This window comes from Falco naumanni, chromosome 1 (genome assembly GCF_017639655.2).
Source record: "Falco naumanni isolate bFalNau1 chromosome 1, bFalNau1.pat, whole genome shotgun sequence".
Classification (NCBI taxonomy): Eukaryota; Metazoa; Chordata; class Aves; order Falconiformes; family Falconidae; genus Falco; species Falco naumanni.
In genome coordinates, this window is record NC_054054.1 from 83,324,052 (window position 1) to 83,342,353 (window position 18,302).

Consider the following 18,302-nt stretch of genomic DNA (forward strand, 5'->3'; position numbering starts at 1 on the left):
AAGAAATGCAAACCCAGCATCACTAAATTTGCACCCAAATCCAGAATGTTAACTGTGTCCTCAGCCCTCAGCAGGGTCAAAACAGTTTTGCAAATGCATGAAATTTATAACTATTACATGTTTTGCTGTGATGACTTCACAAAAATGAAAGGCATACCCAGTGACTAATGTTCACTCTGATCGGATACTTATCTCCATTGAATTTTAAACTCGTCGCGGGAAAGACTTGGGAAAACAACTTTTTTCGTGAAAGCATCCCTTTAGCAAGCATCGTGACTGCTCCTTAAATGGTTTTCAGTTCATCAGTTCCCCTAAAGAATTCTCCAGTTAAGCTTGTTCTATTATGCACATGTGAAATAATTTTTTTCTAGCCTGAAGTTTTCTTTTAACCTAAATGTAGATAGCTTAAATTGATATCACCTAGGTTCTTTTATCTTTATGCCACTCTTTTCCAATGGCCATGATGTTTTGTTCACCTCTCAGATGGGTGAAGCATGCAGTTGTAGAACGGTAGTGCTTTTTTATCTGTGGGGCACAAAAAAAAGGGCGTACCAGAACCATGCCGTTACAGATCTAAACATTAAAACTTGATCTGTTCAGGGATTCCTGCTTGGCTGCATTTAATCCTGGCTGCAGAAAGGCAATTCTGAAGTCCACGTGTAGGTGATATTCAGGTCAGTTGAGTAGCTTAGTAGCAGGCTACTTCTAGATCTAACAACAACAAAAAAAAAGAGTTAACAGAATAGTGATTTAAAAAAAAAAAAAAAAAAAAAGTGCATGTGTGTCAAACACCAGAACACAGTAATATTATCCAGAAATCCTGGTTCTTTGCATCTCACCTACATTCTCATTGTTTCTTCACTCCTTTCCTGTTTGCATAGGTGAAATGGATCAGCACTTCATCTGACAAGTTGTTTCTCTTCCCTTCGTCCTGAAGGGGAGGCAACTCCCTGAAACTCTTGGACTTTTTTGTTTCAGCAATACCTCGACGGAGCAGTTAAGGAGCATTAAATGCGGGAGCCAGAGCAGTATTAGAAGACCAAAGCCTACAAAGTCTTTAGCAGGAGAGCACAGTACAGACAAAAGGGCAAATGACCCAGACAAGGTATTGAATGGGACAAATATGTGGGCCAAGAACAACAGAAGATTCCCAGCTGTTTGTGCAGACTGATGCTCATTTACAGCCTTTGATTTAAAAGCTTGTTAAAACATGCTTGTTAAAACATGATTGCTCATCTCAGGGAGCTCATCTGTGGGCATGAAACAGAACATTTTTCTTCCTGCAGATCCAGGTTTCAAAAATGTTACATAAAGCAATATACACTAGAAACCATAATTTTCATCAGCAGTGACCAAACCATTGTTAATTGTTCTCCATTGTTCTGTTATTGCTTGTTAAAGAAAATGTGTTTTGAATTCAGAAATGTGAAGTGCCGAAGCAGCTAAGTGGCAGAACCAGGCCTCATCCCTAGCGTAGCCCTAATCCAGGGATGGTTTAAAACCAAGTCCAGTTAATCAGTGGGACAACAGAGAAGCAACAGATATCAACTTGTGCACACAGGTGCTCTCAGAAACACAGGCTTTTTTAGGAAAATTGGTATATGTGAATAGGAATTGCTTGTTTAAAGACTAAGCGTGCTTGAAGGAGCGTGTGAGTTAAAGCAGGCAGAAAGAAGATCGAGATCCGAGGAGGAGCCTGGAACCAAGGCACAGACTGGAACGGAACAGATCAATCACCTAGGACAGAGTCAGGCGATGGATTCGCAGAGCTGACAGGTCCAAGAAAACTCCTAAAAACTTCAGACATTGACTAATGATCCGGTAAGGGTATATAAGCTGTGCTGTATCCCTTGGTTCTCTGCCACTCGCTGGGGTGGTGGCCCAGCTCTGAGTCGTGACTAAAGCAAGCCCAGCGGTACCCACGTCTGTGTGGATTTTTCCTTTACCAGTCAATACAGCTATCGTTGCCATTTAAATAACTGACTGAACATCAAGTGTTACTAACAGAAACTGATAATCGTGGAGTTTCACAAAGGTGGGTGGACACTTCCAATCTAACTTAACCACATGTGTGGTGGAAATCAAACTAGCTATGTACTTTTTCCAGACAGCAGAAGAAATTGCTCGTTCCATGCAATGCAATTTGATCGCTTTCAGAATGCCTCTCCTGGATGAGCCTGTTGGCTCCTTGCAAGTTTCTCTTCCTCTGCGTTGAAAATATAAGGAGAGAGAATAACCGGTTCAGACCGAGTAATCCCAGTGGAGACTGGCAACATAAGTAAGGGTAAAAGAGAATTAGATACACAAAAGCGGGGTTTGACCCCAGACATTACATTTGTCACGCCACAGCCTCTGAATACAGAACGACCCGGCTTCGCGTCACACCGTCGGTAGAATCTTTCCCGCACGGAGGACGCGCGTTCGAGCCCCGTGGTCTGGTACCAATTTTTGGTCGCCAGAGGGCAGCAGCCCTCCTCCAGCCGTGCGGCTGCAGTACCCAAATATGTTTCGCTAGATGGCAGCAGCGCTCCACCAATCGCGCTGCTGCGGTATCAAAATTTTAATCGCTAGATGGCAGCAGCGTTTCACCAACCGGGCGGCAGCCGTACCCAATTTTTTCTCGCTAGGTGGCAGCAGCGCTCCACCAAGCGCGTGGCTGCAATACCCAATTTTTTTCGCCAGATAACAGCAGCGCTCTACCAACCGGGCTGCTGCAGTACCCAATTATTTTCGCCAGATGGCAGCAGCGCTCCACCAACCCTATGCTGAGCACTGGCACCGTGAGCACGGGCAGAGATCCCAGCCCAGTTTACACCACCGGACCACGGGAGCTGCTCGCTGCGGCTGCAGGGTTCACATGCTCTGCCCTTTTCCCACTCGCAGCCCAGGCATTAATACTTATTGCCTCCGTATACAAAAGCACCCACGTGGCTCAGGCTGTTAAATCCTTTCTGTATGACGCATTCCGTTTTGCTGTGGGAAATAGGGTTGCATTTGCTCTGTATGCATTTCGAAGCACGTTAGTAACAGCGATTTTAAATATATATTTTTTTAAATAGAAGAGATTTTGCAGGAGTGCACTTTTTGAGTACAAAAAAGCGAGTGGTGTGAATGTGTGGCTTAGGAAAAGCTCATACAAGTTTTTCGCTGCACAAGTAAGCCATTACGAGCTGTTGCACGGTTTAATCTCTTGAGCTCATAGCCGTTCCCTGTGACGGGAAAGTGAGGTGTTACCAGAATGAAGGGGTGCAGAGTACGCGGCAGGGCTGGAAGGTGGGAAAGGCAGCGGGGTCTTTCCTCCGCCTGCCTTTCCCCGCCCCCTCCCCAGGTAGCCGCTCTCGGCACAGCCCGCACCCCGCCGGTGGCCCCCGCAGAGACCCGGGGGCCGGCAGGGCCGGAGAAGCCCGCGGCGGCACCGAGCCCCTGCCCGCCCCGGCGCAGAGCGGCAGCCCCAGCCCCTCCTCGGCCGGCTCCGGGCCGCGCTGCCCGGCGGGGCGGGGGCGTGGCCGGCGGCGGGCCCGGCCCGGCCCCGGAAGGTGGGTTCATTTCCGGCCCGCGCGGCACCCTGGGGCGGCGCGAGACGTTCCCCGCGAGCCTGGGAGAGTTGCGGGCCGGGGCGCGCGGCGGCGCTGGGTGAGCGGTCGGGCTGCGGGCGGCCGGGGCCGGTGGGCGAGCCCGGGCGGGGCCGTCGGGCAGCGGCCGGCTGGTTGTCACGTGGCGGGCCGGCGCTTGGCCGCGGCAGGGAGCGCCTGGCGGCGGGCGGGCCGAGGCGGGCGGGCGGCCCGGCCGGGGCCCGGCGGTTCCCGTCACCCCGGCAGTGACAGCGGTCAGCGGGCTCCTCACGGTGCTGCCTTTTTTATTTCTCGGAGCTGCGCTGCTGCCTCAGCGAGGCGGTGAGGAGCGGCGGCGGGGCGGCCCCGGTGCTCCCTTGCGGCGGCGGGGCCCGGGAGGGGGGTCAGCCCGCGGCGCCCCGCCGCCCCCCCGCCGCCCCCGGGTGCCCGGGCAGCCGCTGCAGCCGCCGCAGCTCTGCGCGGGGCTTTGTCTTTCCCCCAGCCGCTGGCTGGGCCGTGGCAGCGGGCTGGGGCCGCAGAGGCTGCCTTGGGGCCTGCGGTAACGCTGTCGCAGGGGGCGGCTCAGGAGCCTCTTCAGCCCCTGCGAGCGGGCAAGGGAAGGAAAGCAAGCCGGTGCTGGAAATCCCCACCCCTCGCCCCCGACTGCTGATTTCTCTTAAAAAGTATTACAAAGGGCAAGCGTTGAACTACCGGGGAGGGTTGGGAGGCAGCAGCTCAGGTGTCTCGCAGATCCTGTGTAGTGACAGTCAGCTCCTGGGCCGGAGCAGCCGAGGGGAAGAGGCCTTTGGATTTGCTTCCGAGTGAAACGGGGCTCTTTGTTTTTTTCTTTGTACCGAGGTTCATCCGGAATTGTACGTTGACAAATCAAGGGGAGCTAAACTAAAGTTCAGTCTAGATGTTACTTTTCCACATGCCTTGTGCTTGTGAGCCAGACTGCTGACTACGGAGGGATAAGTTTTGTACTTGCCGAGGGCCCACGGGGCTCCGTGTGCCCGCTGCTTCCGAGTGCTGTGCTGCTGCTTGGGCAACAGCCGGGGAGGAGTTGGTGGTCCCTCGTGGTTATGCAGCCAGGCCTGCTGGGCGCTTAAACCAGTGCGTCCAGTCGGGCAGTATTATTTTTCTAGATTGTAAACAAGGCTGAGGTTTAAACCCATTACATTTCTGTATGGTGTTGTACTTTATCAGAGAGCTCAGTCACACTGACACAGTTGGCACAGAGTTCCCTTGTGACTCCAGATTTCACTGTCTTGTTGAAAGGCTCCAGAGCCTGCTTTGGAAGTCACTTGGCAAGGCACAGCTTTGCCGTGATCTTTGTATTTGAATTCTGACTGTAATGCCAATGCCACATGTTAACCTTTCTCCAGCAGTTATAAAAGCAGAATGAGCGTTAAGAATCTGATTACCTTTTAACTAAATTCAAAACAAAGTTGAGGGATGAAGTGACTGGAAGTCCTGCACGTCTGACTGGGTATTGCTGCCGTGCATGTTATCTGCCTGCCTACCGATTGTTCCTGCCTCTCGTTCTGTTGTGGTAATTCCTTTGGGTAATGCGTTGGGCTCTAGATGTAGTGCATCTTGACTTCCTCCCGAACCCCCGAGATGTTACCGGTCTTTGCCTTCCTCACGTTTCACAGGGCGTGGGAAGGCCAGAGAGACTGGAAGCCTCGGCTGTTCTGTGTGGAGAAGCTGTCAGCCTTCGAAGAGAGCATGTAGCCAGCAAGCGCATTGTGGTGCTTCCATACCGAGCTGATACCACAGGCCTCAGGCTTTTTTTTGTGAAAAGGGATCACAAGGAAATGTGCTGATGGTGAAGGGGGAAAGGTGGCAGGGGAAGAGGTAGGAGGCAGCTTTCAACCAATTTTAGGCTTAACTCCTGTGTTCCTAAAAATGGTTCTGGTCTTTGAGGGGTTTGCTTTTGGCTTTTTGCCTTAAGCGCATCTACCTTTCAGGGTAACGCTTTCTTGGAAGTTGGAAACGGTCCTTCTGGGACACCCAACCAAACCCCGTACATGGGCGGGCCGTTTAGTGTGCTGCACCGTGTGTTTTATTCCCTGTCGGTCACTTGACCCCAGCTGTACACGTTCTCCCTGTTTGTTACGTTCTTACCCTGCTGGCTGAAAGATTCTGTCTTTTCACTTCCTCAGCTTGCCACAGGCCATAACACTTGTGTGTTCATAGACCGCTTTCCTTGCTCGCCACTTTCAGATTTGAGCGCTGATGCCACGGACATAATAGGAGAGCAGCAGCAGGATGTAGAGCACAAGCCGTTTAAACAACTGTTGGATAAAGCTGCCAATTGTGTGACTCCAGAAGCCGACAGACACTCTAAGATGCTATTCTGCCATTCTTGGATGGATGCTCTTATAGCCTTTCCATCATCGTATGCCTGCTATGAGATTTGTGGGAACAAGGGACGGCTGAATTCAGAGCGTTTTAAACACCACAAACTCTTGAAGAGTTTATAGGACACAAATCTATTACACTGGCAGATCAGACAAGCTCCTCTTTGTGTATATATATATATTTTATACTCGGTACTTTTGTGAGGCAAGTCTTTGCCTGGTCCCTCTGAAACTGGGAGAAGGACTCATTGATGCATTTCAGGAGCAAATCTGTTGAGTGAACAGGCTTTTCCTACTAGAAATCAAGCAGCTGTTCTGGCAAAACTTGACTTTGGTTGCATCTTTAAATCCTAGGAGGCTGACAAATGGGATGAGCTGGTTAAAGAGCCTCTCTCCAGGGAAGGCTCCGCTGACTTGACCCTTAAGCCTAAAATTGCATCTTACTACATTTGCTTGGTGTGTGTTAATGCATACCCGATTAATAGATTTCAGTTGATACAACAGGTACAAGTTGGAGTAAGTGGTCCTTGGCTACATGAACCTCTCCTCTGCTTTTTTTTACATGTTATGACTTACTGTTGTACTTCAGTACAAACCGGGAACGATTCCGGTAGTGTTGCAATCTAACAGTAATGCTGTCCCGACTTTGTCTTTCTAACATGTGAGGTCCTTATTATCTGTTCTGGGAGATAGTGTAGTTCTGTGTATTAGTGTGAACTAAACTTGCTGATTTGTTGCAACTCTTAACTTTTCTGTTCTTAAAAGCTGAAAGGCTAAACTAAGCCAAAAGCTGAACAGTGGGTCGGTACGAGAGCTTCTCCTGTTGTCACCGAAGTGAGGTGATAGCGTTCTTACTGTTGTGTCATTTAGCAGCCTTTCTGTATTCAGAGGCTGTGGCGTGGCAAATGTAATGTCTGGGGTCAAACCCCGCTTTTGTGTATCTAATTCTTTATCACATGTAGGCCTCCTGCCTTACTTGTGTTGCCAGTCTCCACTGGGATTACTTGGTCTGAACCGGTTGTTCTCTCTCCTTATATTTTCAACGGAGAGGAAGAGAAACTTGCAAGGAGCCAACAGGCTCATCCAGGAGAGGCATTCTGAAAGCGATCAAATTGCATTGCATGGAACGAGCAATTTCTTCTGCTGTCTGGAAAAAGTACATAGCTAGTTTGATTTCCACCACACATGTGGTTAAGTTAGATTGGAAGTGTCCACCCACCTTTGTGAAACTCCACGATTATCAGTTTCTGTTAGTAACACTTGATGTTCAGTCAGTTATTTAAATGGCAACGATAGCTGTATTGACTGGTAAAGGAAAAATCCACACAGACGTGGGTACCGCTGGGCTTGCTTTAGTCACGACTCAGAGCTGGGCCACCACCCCAGCGAGTGGCAGAGAACCAAGGGATACAGCACAGCTTATATACCCTTACCGGATCATTAGTCAATGTCTGAAGTTTTTAGGAGTTTTCTTGGACCTGTCAGCTCTGCGAATCCATCGCCTGACTCTGTCCTAGGTGATTGATCTGTTCCGTTCCAGTCTGTGCCTTGGTTCCAGGCTCCTCCTTGGTTCTTGATCTTCTTTCTGCCTGCTTTAACTCACACGCTCCTTCAAGCACGCTTAGTCTTTAAACAAGCAATTCCTATTCACATATACCAATTTTCCTAAAAAAGCCTGTGTTTCTGAGAGCACCTGTGTCCACAAATTGAACATCTGTTGCTTCTCTGTTGTCCCACTGATTAACTGGACTTGGTTTTAAACCATCCCTGGATTAGGGCTACGCTAGGGATGAGGCCTGGTTCTGCCACTTAGCTGCTTCAGCACTTTAAATTTCTTATTTAAAAATACATTTTCTTTAACATTAACCTTAAATTTAGCAAAGCATACCTAAATATTATGGAGTAGTATGTGGACACTTTTTCTGATCATAGTTACATTAAAATAGTTAATAGCTTAATGATTTCTATGGTAGGTTGCATTCTGTGCTGGGATGTCATCTCATTAATTTCCATTGGATGGCGATAGAGGATTGAATTTTTAATTTTTTTTAGTGTTATTATTTTTATTTCCTGTTTCCTTCCTTTTAACATGGGCCGAGTTTTCCAGCATCATGTGTCATATCTGCATGCAAGTTGAGGACCACGTTAACAGCATGCAACTTTGTGTGTGGGGTTTTATGTACTGCAGTTTCTTTACAGTATCTAAGCTGTGTGCAGTACCTCTGGGCGCTCTCTGAGACAACTCAACAGGCAGCTACTTGATTACATTCAGAAAGCTGTTACTAGTTGCTGTATCTTGAAGGACTCCATGCGTTGTACAGGTGGTGTTCTTCAAATGGCAGGAATCATGTCTTTGACAAAGCATAGGAATTAAGCTGCATTCTTCCTGACACTATCTTTTAGTGTAATTACAGGATCAAAACCCATACTGGTTGAATTCTTAAGTGTACTCTCAACTTGTTTGAATGTTGTAAGCTGTGCAAAGTAAGTCTCATACAGTGGTTTAAGAATGGGTATATTTTCCTAAAAGTTTTTATTTGCTTGATCATAACTAAACTACCATAAAGAAGAGAGGTTAATGATTGATTTTCATGCATATTTCATACTTTCTAATTAAAATCTCTTTTTTTTCTGTGGCTAATACAGATGTCTTTAATACTCACTTCTGTCCACCTGTTATACCTCCCAATCTCAACAAAGAGGGTCCTGATAACATTTTGTCCCCTCAGCAGCGTCTGACTTATCACCTGTCCCGGCCTTAGTTATCCAAGAATCCACCTTTTTGAGGCTCTTAAGAGGTTAGTGCAGCGGTGCCTAGACAGTGAGCCTTACAGGGCTTTTGTAATCCAGCAGACTTGGTCCTGTCCTTCAGGATTTGTGAGTGAAACAGCCTGGTTTTAAGGGGCCTCTTCTAATAAGAACCCATGTTTTTGAAAATTTTGGACATGCAGTTCCTTGGCTCACTTATTCCAAACTCCAAAGTTTGCAGACCTTTGGTATTTTTTTTTGGTTTTTGGGAAAACAAAGGTCCTGTTTGAGTTTTCTGGAGGCATGTCTTGCCCTTTGGCAGGTTTCAGCTGTCACCAGCTCTCATCTCCTCTGTTACGAGTCCCTCTGCAGCCTTCTGCACTTAAGAACATAAAACTCCATGAGTTTGTGCCCCAGTTGTACTGCGGCTGCACATTCAACACACAGAGCGAGAGCTCTCTGACTCCTTGGCGGCTGTGGTCTGGGAGCCAGTAACGCTACTGCACATGTGCCAGTACAGGCTGGGAGGGGAAGGGGGCCACAGCAGGCCTGCAGAGAGGGACTTGGGGGGTACCGGTGGGTCAAAAAATGGACACAAGCCAGCAACCTGTGCTCGCAGGGCAGAAAGCTGACCATATCCTGGGCCGCACCCAATGAAGCATGACCAGCAGGTCGGGGGAAGCGATTCTGACCCTCTGATCTCGTGACACCCACCTGGAGTACCGCATCTGGCTCCGGAGTCCTTGGCAAAGCAGGTCCAGAGGGGAGCCACAAAACCGATCAGAGGGCCGGAGCACCTCCCCTAAGACAGGCTGCGAGAATTGGGGTTGTTCAGCCCGGAGAAGAGGCTCTGGGGAGACCTTATTGTGGCCTTTCAGTAATTAAAGGGGGCTTGTAAGAAAGATGGGGACAGACGTTTTAGTGCAGCCTGTAACAATAGGACAAGGCTTAGTGGTTTTAAACTGAAAGAGGGTAGATTCAAACTAGATATAAAGAAGAATTTTTTATTAAGAAACTTTTATTGTAATGGGCTTCTGCTTAGCATTGCCTTCGATAACACAATCCTCAAGGGCAAAACTGGCCTGACCTGAAATGGAGAATTGCTATGCTCCCTTTTAAGCACAATTTTTCCTAAATATTTCCAGTGTGTCCTTTCACATGCTGGGATGTAAGTACATCTACGCTCATTCTGTTTAAATGCCACCAGCCAACATCTACCACTGAACAGTTTCTAAATCTGCAACTGAACCGGCCTGTTGGGTTTTCCCTGCTGCCTTTGGGGAAGCCATGCTTCTTTGGATGCCTCCGTTACCAGTGAGGCCTATCATGGGACTGCAGTCTCTTTTGGCCACAGCAAACTATATACTGAAGGAGGAACCCCTACAACATGGATGTACAGCATAACGTATGTGGTATGGGACCTTTATAGGCATTAAAGAAAAAAAAGACCATTTGTAGCTAACTGAGCCCACTTCAAGGAGTTTTGTTCCTCCTAAATCTCCTATCTCCTCTGCCACTGTATCTCTGATAACTTGCTTGTTTGTCTTTGATCCTTAGCCATTCCCCAACCCCCTTCCTGTAGTATTGGTTGCTTTCTGAGAAATACAGATTATTAAAAACAAATAAACAAGTACATAATGTGGGATAGATGTCTAACTATTGAGCTGATGGTAAATCATTAGTAACAGTAATAATCAGAAAGCTTTTTCTAAAGCATGATACATTCATTACCAAGCTTCAAGCAACTAAATACATTGATCTGGAATTTGCTCTATTTCCAGCAAAACAAAACATGTTCAAGTGAGAAATTCAGCTACACCCTCAGAATGTAATTAACATATGATTTTTCAGATTGTATTTAATTTATAAATATGAAATTTGCATCTGGGAAACAGCATGCTCATTTGCATGTGATAACCATACCAGAAGCACAAACAACACTTCTGCAATATATGCATCAAGAGGAAAAAAAAAAAAAACCCAAACAACCAAAATAGTGAGATCAGCCCTCAGGACTACTCCACAGTCATCAAACAAGGCAGCGTTCATCAATCAAGGGCATTCAGCTTTGCTACCATTTATTACACAGGCTTGTGTTCTGCAACATAAATCCTGTCTATTAAAGCTAAAAGGTTGGGGCAACAACTGCTGGGGAATTCCATCATAATGAATTGCTGTTGAATTTATGTTTTAAATTTCATCCAGTCTTATGTTCCAGGCCCATAAATATTCAACGAGTCTTGTAAGTCCTTGGAAAGAAAATATTAGACCCATGCAAGCAATTTTAGGTATAATTATCTTTCAAGCAACTTCACTCAAATTGTTTTGTATTTAAGACTAATCCTTCTGTTGTCCTGCAGCCCTAATTATAGTATTTATCTTCCCCCTTCAAAGCCCCATTTCTTATCCTAGCAGCTTTTTAAGCAAGGCACACCCACCTCAATGAAGTACAGATAAAGCTCCAAAAATAGCACTTGTTCTGTTTGCAGGAAAAACCTGCATTGTGCATTTACCCTGTGGCTAATTCTGTATTTCAGGATCTTGAAATGTACTGTTAATTAATCCAGTTACACGCATTTTATTTTGCAATTAATTCTGCCATTGAATCCCCAGGAACTGAATGAAAGAAGTGGACCTGTACAATGGGTATACTATGCTCTTTCTTTTCTTGGCGTGATTACTTCAAAAGTGGAGGCAATTTGGTAGTGTGTGGCAAAACCCAGCTAGAGCCTGTGGTGCATGGAATGAGAGCTTCCTGAATTAGGATTTAATTTTAATTAGCTCTAAAGCATACACATTAAAATTTTTAGAGTTAGTTTGTACATTCCCATTACAGACTTAACAGTGTATTCTCTATGAACACTGATTCTGTGTTAAGTCTTCCCATTTTTGTGTGATCCCACGCAAAAAGACCAGCAAGGATCCACCAGTCTTGGCTCTGCTGTTCTCCCCGGCAAGGAGAGCCAGTACTGCACTCCCTGCCTCTGCCCTGCTGTGGAGAGCATTAACAGGTAACTGCTCTTACCCCTTACAAAGGGTCTCTGTAGGAAGCAGGGGGGTCTTTGCTCCCTAGAGCGAACAGAAAACTTGTCAGACTCTTGTCCTTTGCCGAACGCACAATCAACAGCTGGCTCTGAACACCAGCCTTTGGAAAACAGGTTGTACTGAAGTTGCTTACCTTAGCAACAACCAGAGTAAAATAAAGGTGGACTATACAGTGTTTGGAGGGATATAACGTAGCTTGATAGAACTGGGGAAAGGATTTAAGGAAAGCAATAGTCAAGCTTTTCTCTTTGGACCCATTACAGCTAATTTTAGAAATGGAGAGGGTTTCAGAGTTCTGAAGTCGCAAATGAAAGAAACAACGGCGGAGGATGACTGTGGCAGTAAGGGTATTGGCACATTCTTTCAATATTTTAGAGTGATATATCAGAAGATTTAAAAGTATTTGTGCTCCTGATGCAATTCATTTACCGTCAACTTATCCTGAGTATTAAGCAACCCAATCATCTGCAAATGCTACTTTCATGTTTAATGAATACACAAGCACTTCAGTCTTCTTTTTCAACATATTTTCTCTTGTCTGTTGGGCTCATAACCTGTCCTGTCCCTTTGTCCCCTCAGTCTTTTTAATCTTTTGGTCAAGAGCCATTCCACATGAAAATAAAGAAACAGTTTTGTCAAAGGCTTGTCAGCAGAGATGGGTGCTTCCATGTGGAAATCAGTCATTTAATGGCTCAGTGGGATCTGAGCATTTTATTTTTTTTTTTTCATTAAGTTGCCCAAAGTAATTTCATCACTCCAGGATTTGTTTTACTTCCACGCTTTTCTGCCTGGTTGGTCCAAGCCCAGTTGCTTTAATGTCTGAAACTTAACCCCCATCTAAGAGCAGGGCTCTACAGCCTTGCACATGTCCCAGTGTTCCTCGATGCCACAGGTACCTTTAATTCTGTCTGATGTAGCAAAAGGAAAGTCTTGATCTTCCAAAAATCTTGATTGCGTTTAGAATTTTAGAGTAAAGGATACTAAAAAAAACCAGACAGACACATGGTCCCCAATATAAGAGCAAACTCTAAGATAAAACCAGGATTTCAAATTTTTTAAAGACAGTGTAAATTTTCTAGAGAGCTAGATAATTTTAATGTACAATTTAATCCTCTTCAAATGAACCATATTTTCATCTAATAACTATTCCATGTCATTCCTATGACATCTGATTTTAGGTATTGAGGCACTTGAAATCTCTCATCCTTTCCAAAAATGTAGGCCAGCATTTCTTTTGTCGAGTACCTGAAAAATGGTTCTAGAAATTCATTTTGCCTAGAGCATTGCCTTTAAGTTAATTTAAAACATTTGTTTAAAATTAAACAATACATTTTAATAAGAACAGCAGAGAACATCTGGTTACTGAGGAATTATAGTTGTGGACACATGACCTGAAACAGCCTATAGAAAGAACATCCCAACAGCACCTTTTAACCCTTCCTCCTCCAGAAGCAAGTCATATCACCTCTTTATGATATTTATGCTTCTTGCAATTTCCATTCTTGTGTATTTCAGCACAAATCTTCTTAAGGCATAAGTCCTGCTATAACTATAACCTTGCTAGGTAGAGGTCACGTACTTCATTTATTTGATTCAATCATGTTACCTCAGGCACTGAAACTAAAAGCCCCTCTACTGCCTCAGAAATTAATCCCTGCCATTGAAAAGCTGTGCTGTTATTTTAGAGGCTTTAATGAAGTGAAATGATTTACAGAATCTTTAATTTAATTTGAGTAATATATCACAATATATGCTTGGAGCATAGCCTTTGCCATCCCTTACAACCTCCTAGCTTCTTCCCTATTTTTTTTTCTTTTAAAAATAAATTTAACAGTAGGAGTTACCTGAAATCAAATTAAAAAAAATATAAAATATAAACTCCTGCTTAACTTGTACAAGTGTTCACAACTTACCTCACCCACTGCAATGCATGGCTTGCATCACTTGCTGTCTGTGAACCGCCATGCTTGCCAGGGGCAGTGCCTACCCATCCCCTTCACTAGCCCTTGCTCTCGTGGGTCCATCTGGTGAACACAGCTACAGATGAGGAGCAGCAGAAGTGTTCCCCAGGCTTTAGCCACAGTCCAGCTTGCATTTCCCCCCCTCAACAGCACTTTGTTTCTTTGTTACCAAATTTTCTTTATTTAAATACATTTAAAAGTATTAAGAAATGCATCATTTTTGCTCTACTGTCTTGAGAAGGAAATGTAATCTGGTTATTCTATAAAAATTAACAATAGGTAACCTTCCTTTAATTGAATAAAAGTTTGTTTCCTGAATCACAGCAAACCAGGTTTCTACTTTAAGCAAAACCAACATGATGGCTTGATCTCAAATCCCGCAGAAAACTGTATCTATCCTTAGCTTTGCACAGTGTAGGTTTGTAAGAATCAGAATGTTTATTGGGACCTTCCTAAGGTGTCACACTGGATCACCTGATGTAAAATGTGTTCCTGATCCACTACAGTTTTCACACAAACAAATAATATGCATGCAAGGACTTCCATTAATGTTTCTTAATATTAGATTTCTGGGAAGACGGAAATTCAATGATGGGAAGCGGGGAAAAAACAATGAAAGACAGGAGATGAAATGGGCACTTCCACGATGCTCTTGCAGCAAGTGTCACATAACATAGATGCTATTCTCCCAAACATCCTCTTAGTTTTGCCTGGAAATGCATGTGTTCCTGTTCCCATCTATTTTTGGGAAGGCCAGAAGTGCCCCAGAGCACTATAATTATCTCAGTCAGAAATGTCAGAAGAGTTTACAGCTGAAGTAGGTGTCTGCCCAAACAGGAAAATCAGGTACAGCCTCGGGTGTTGGAGAGGTATGACAATCAAGTTGCTGCATACAGTTATCAGGGGAAGATTTGGGAATATGGCTGTACTAGCAGAAGAGATTTGTGTAGCATCTCTGCTTTAGAAAATAAAATGAGTCATATTATCCCTCTGGGCTTTAGCTTCAAGCTATTAAAGGCTGAGAAGATAAACTTATTTTAACCAAAACCTTTTTGCTTCATCTGTTGGAAGGAAGAAAAGCAGACAAGCCCTTCAACATAAATGCAATAATGAGGATACACTTGTGATGCTTTCCCTGCTTTTCTCTTTATTTATTTCCAGTCTTCCCTGCAACACATTCCAAGGTTAGAACCTTTCTACTGAGTAGCCTGATATAAGCGAGGTTTTAACAAGCAAAGTCAAATTTTGTTATGGCAGCGTTAAAATTTAATTACGTTGAGTTTTATGTGTGACTGAGTATCCGTATATGGCAAGAAGTGAAAACTACATTTTCAACAACATATTTCAACCGGCAGTATCTTGTTGAGAAATGCAACCCCCCCCCCCCCCAAACATTATTAAAGAGAGTAAGCCTTGCAAAGACATTTTGGAAGGACTAATGGCTTAGACCTCGAGTTCAGATTTGGGGAATGCTGAATACCAAGTAGATGCCCAGCTATAAGCAGCTTTCATGTGTGTCTTTCCCCTGACACACCAGGGCCTGATAGTCACTGGAATTCCCATCTCCCATTGATTTTATTAGGAATATTGGCTGTGTGGTACAGCTTTGAAATCAGACTTTTGTGTCATAATCCAGGCACTCAACACTAACTACTGCTTTAAAACTGAGGATTTAAAATGTTCCATCTTGTTAGGTCCCCTGTATTTTCCAGAGAAACAGAAAATTCAGAGAAATCCAGATTTTGCAGAGTTTGCGACAACACGCACGTAATCTCAGAGCAAAAGGCTCCTTCTCTGGCCTTGGGTACACCAGCTTCCTCCATGGAGTGAGGGATAGTTGTGGGCTGATATGAAAGCTGCAAGTATCCATTTGCAGAGCAAGTAGATTAACACCGTAAGCCACCAAATCATTTCCACTGTGTATATATGCAACTGCATAAGCAAAACACCCATGTTTTGCTGCATATTATACTCCTTTATTTTTGAATACAATAGTTCCCTTGGCATTAGTAGTAAATGAACAGTAAGTTCATTTAATCTGAAAGACTAAACAAACAGGCACTATCAATAAGAATTTATCAGATTGCAGCAGTACTTTCAGGTAGCTGGTAAAAATAATATTTTAATCAAATAACTCAGCTGTAACTGCCATGAACTACCAGGAAGGTTAAGGCTGTGTCTCAGTATCCTAGTGAGAAAACACACAGAATTATTCAAAGCATGCAATTTAGTTGCCAGTCACTTGACTGGGATTAAAAGCAGAAGATGGCAGAGCTGCTACCCCTACCACCAAGTTGAAGCCACCAACAGAACAAAGATTAATAGAATATTCTGAAAGACCAGCCATTTAGAAAATTTAATTTATTTTTTTCTTATTATTTAGTCCAAAATGAGGAGTAAGCCCGCTTTTAAGACTCTGGACTAGGGTTTGTGAGATGCGAGTTCAGTTCTCAGCTGCAGCATAGACTGCCTGGTGTGGACAAGCTTGCACAGGAGATGACCGGCCCCGTTTCATGGGACTCCTTGCAAGGCAAAAGTAATGGGAAAGTCTGAGCTGCTCAAATGCAGCGACACTAAAACCACAGTGATCGCTGCAGGTAGCACTATTTGGATGTGCTCTGCTGTAGCTAAAATTAGAATCTAGCTCTGAAGGATTTAGTGCTCAGTGAACTCTGTGTCAGGCCTTTTCATGGGCAATGAGCAATATACAGTTTGAAATGTATTCTTTGTTAATCTCAGTGAAACGAGAAATAACGTGACTGCAGTCTGTGCATTTGCACCAGATTAGAACCAGTTCTTAGCATGCCTTAGATGTAACACAGTTCCTATTCAAAGGAATAAGAGCAGAGAACGTTATTTTTTGCCTTTTCTTTCACAGAGAGCCTTACCCAGAGACTGCTGCCTTATTTTTTTGACACCAACATGGTCATCTAATTCAAACTTACGCAGAGCAGAGACCTTCTGATTTCCTACATCCAGGCTGGTGGCAGCACCTGAACCAGAACATTGCTTCCAGAAAAATATCTGAAACCACAAGTGACAAACCTGTTGCAATCCTTGATGACTTGTTCCCTCACTATAAGGAACTCGTTTCTGGTTCTGCATTTGTAGAGCTACAGCTTCATACCCTGATGGTTATGTCTTTGCCTATGGATTAAAGAATGTTAAATTTATGATTCCCACCTGAGTGCTTAGGGGTTGCGATCAAAGCACCACAAAAATTCCCTTCGATACATGGCATGGATTGCACTCTTTGACTCTCTCGCTGTCTCTCTCCGAGATGCTTTCCAATCTTTCAATCATTCCCCTCTCTGAATCCTCATCAGTTCCTGAGCCAGCGTGTGTGTGAGACAACAGCTGGTGCAAAGAGGAAAGTTAAGTCCTACACTTCTGAAAATGTTTCACTTCTCTATTTTGCTGCCCAATACCTGCTAGACCTGGCAATTCAGCACAGCTATGCTGACTACATGGGTCTGTTGAGGACATCAGCTTTGCCAGCTGTTCACGGATTGGACACCCACTCTGCCTCTGCTTCCCGAGCTGTGGGACTGGTGGGCTGGGCTGACAGCCAGCTTGTAACTCCGTCCATCTTCATGAGCTCCACTTTCCAGGCAGCTGCTGGGGACCAAGTCCTCTCTCCAGTTCATCGGTGCATGGCCACTAATGCTAACGTTGCAGCTCCAAAACCAAGAGGAGAATTAGCTCCCCGGCAAGTTTTACGAACACAAAACCTGTCCATCTGTGATGGAGATGCACAGCCCAGCCCTGTGCCTTTGGGAACTGGATCTGCAGCAGAGGTGTAGAGAGCTTTATAGCAAGTGCTGGGGGCCATGATGCCTGTGAAGGACCTTGAAGGCTAAAGAAGAAAGAAAGTAAGATAAGGTTGGCTGAACGCCTGAAGAAAAACAGGATATGAAGCAAGGCCGGAGTGGATGTGCAATACCACGTCTCAGCTGCTGGCTGAAAACATGAGACTCAGAGAGATAAGAAAGAAGAGAGAAAAAAAAAACCAAGAAGTTCAGTGCATTTGTAGCTTAGTAATTAACCAATTATATGTAGCCAAGAAGTGTGTGAACAGTATTGATTAACCAATGATGTTTTAATATGTTGCATGTGAACAATGAATGAGGATATATAAGCATGGGGTTTAGACTAATAAAGGGTCTTCTGGTCGGATTCAGGAGTCCATGTCTTCACCTCCTCACAGAGGTAGCGCACAGGGTGCTCTCAGAGGTCTTTTAAGTCTTAACAACTTGAACTCTTTGCTAGAGAATATCTGATACCAACTAGACCAAACTTACCAAAAGGATATGGTAATAAAGGCTGATTTTGATTGTGGATATCAGCACAGAGCTGGAGGGTTCTAATAACAGTGATAACAGATATAGCTACCAGCAACTATCTTGGTAGTCATTAAAAAAAAAAAAAAGAATAAAATAAGAAAAACTTAATAAAGTAGTGTTTTCTAGGCAAGAGACCAGTTGGAAGTGTTGCACTTTTCTGTAAAAATTGAAAGAGACTATCCCCCAAATCAAACTGCTTTGCAACTGAAATAGGCATTTGTAATTAAAAGGAAAAATAGCAGGAAAATCGATTGCCATGTACATGGCTGCTTTCCCCCCAGCAGTAAGCTG

The 18,302-nt window shown here is 44.5% G+C and overlaps 2 long non-coding RNA genes across 3 annotated transcripts; one reads left to right on the top strand and one right to left on the bottom strand.

The window, feature by feature from the left end:
- Positions 1-4,386: 4,386 nt before the first annotated feature.
- Positions 4,387-16,657, bottom strand: LOC121091698. Its single transcript, XR_005829011.1, has 2 exons — positions 16,545-16,657; positions 4,387-5,895 (listed from the first exon to the last, which is right to left on the bottom strand). It is a non-coding gene; the product is annotated as an uncharacterized LOC121091698 (long non-coding RNA).
- On the top strand, positions 9,603-17,844 carry LOC121091705. Of its 2 annotated transcripts, none has more exons than XR_005829015.1 (2): positions 9,603-11,308; positions 16,547-17,844. It is a non-coding gene; the product is annotated as an uncharacterized LOC121091705 (long non-coding RNA). The 2 variants fall into 2 exon arrangements; XR_005829016.1 differs by lacking the exon at positions 9,603-11,308 and adding an exon at positions 11,315-11,673.
- Positions 17,845-18,302: the final 458 nt, after the last annotated feature.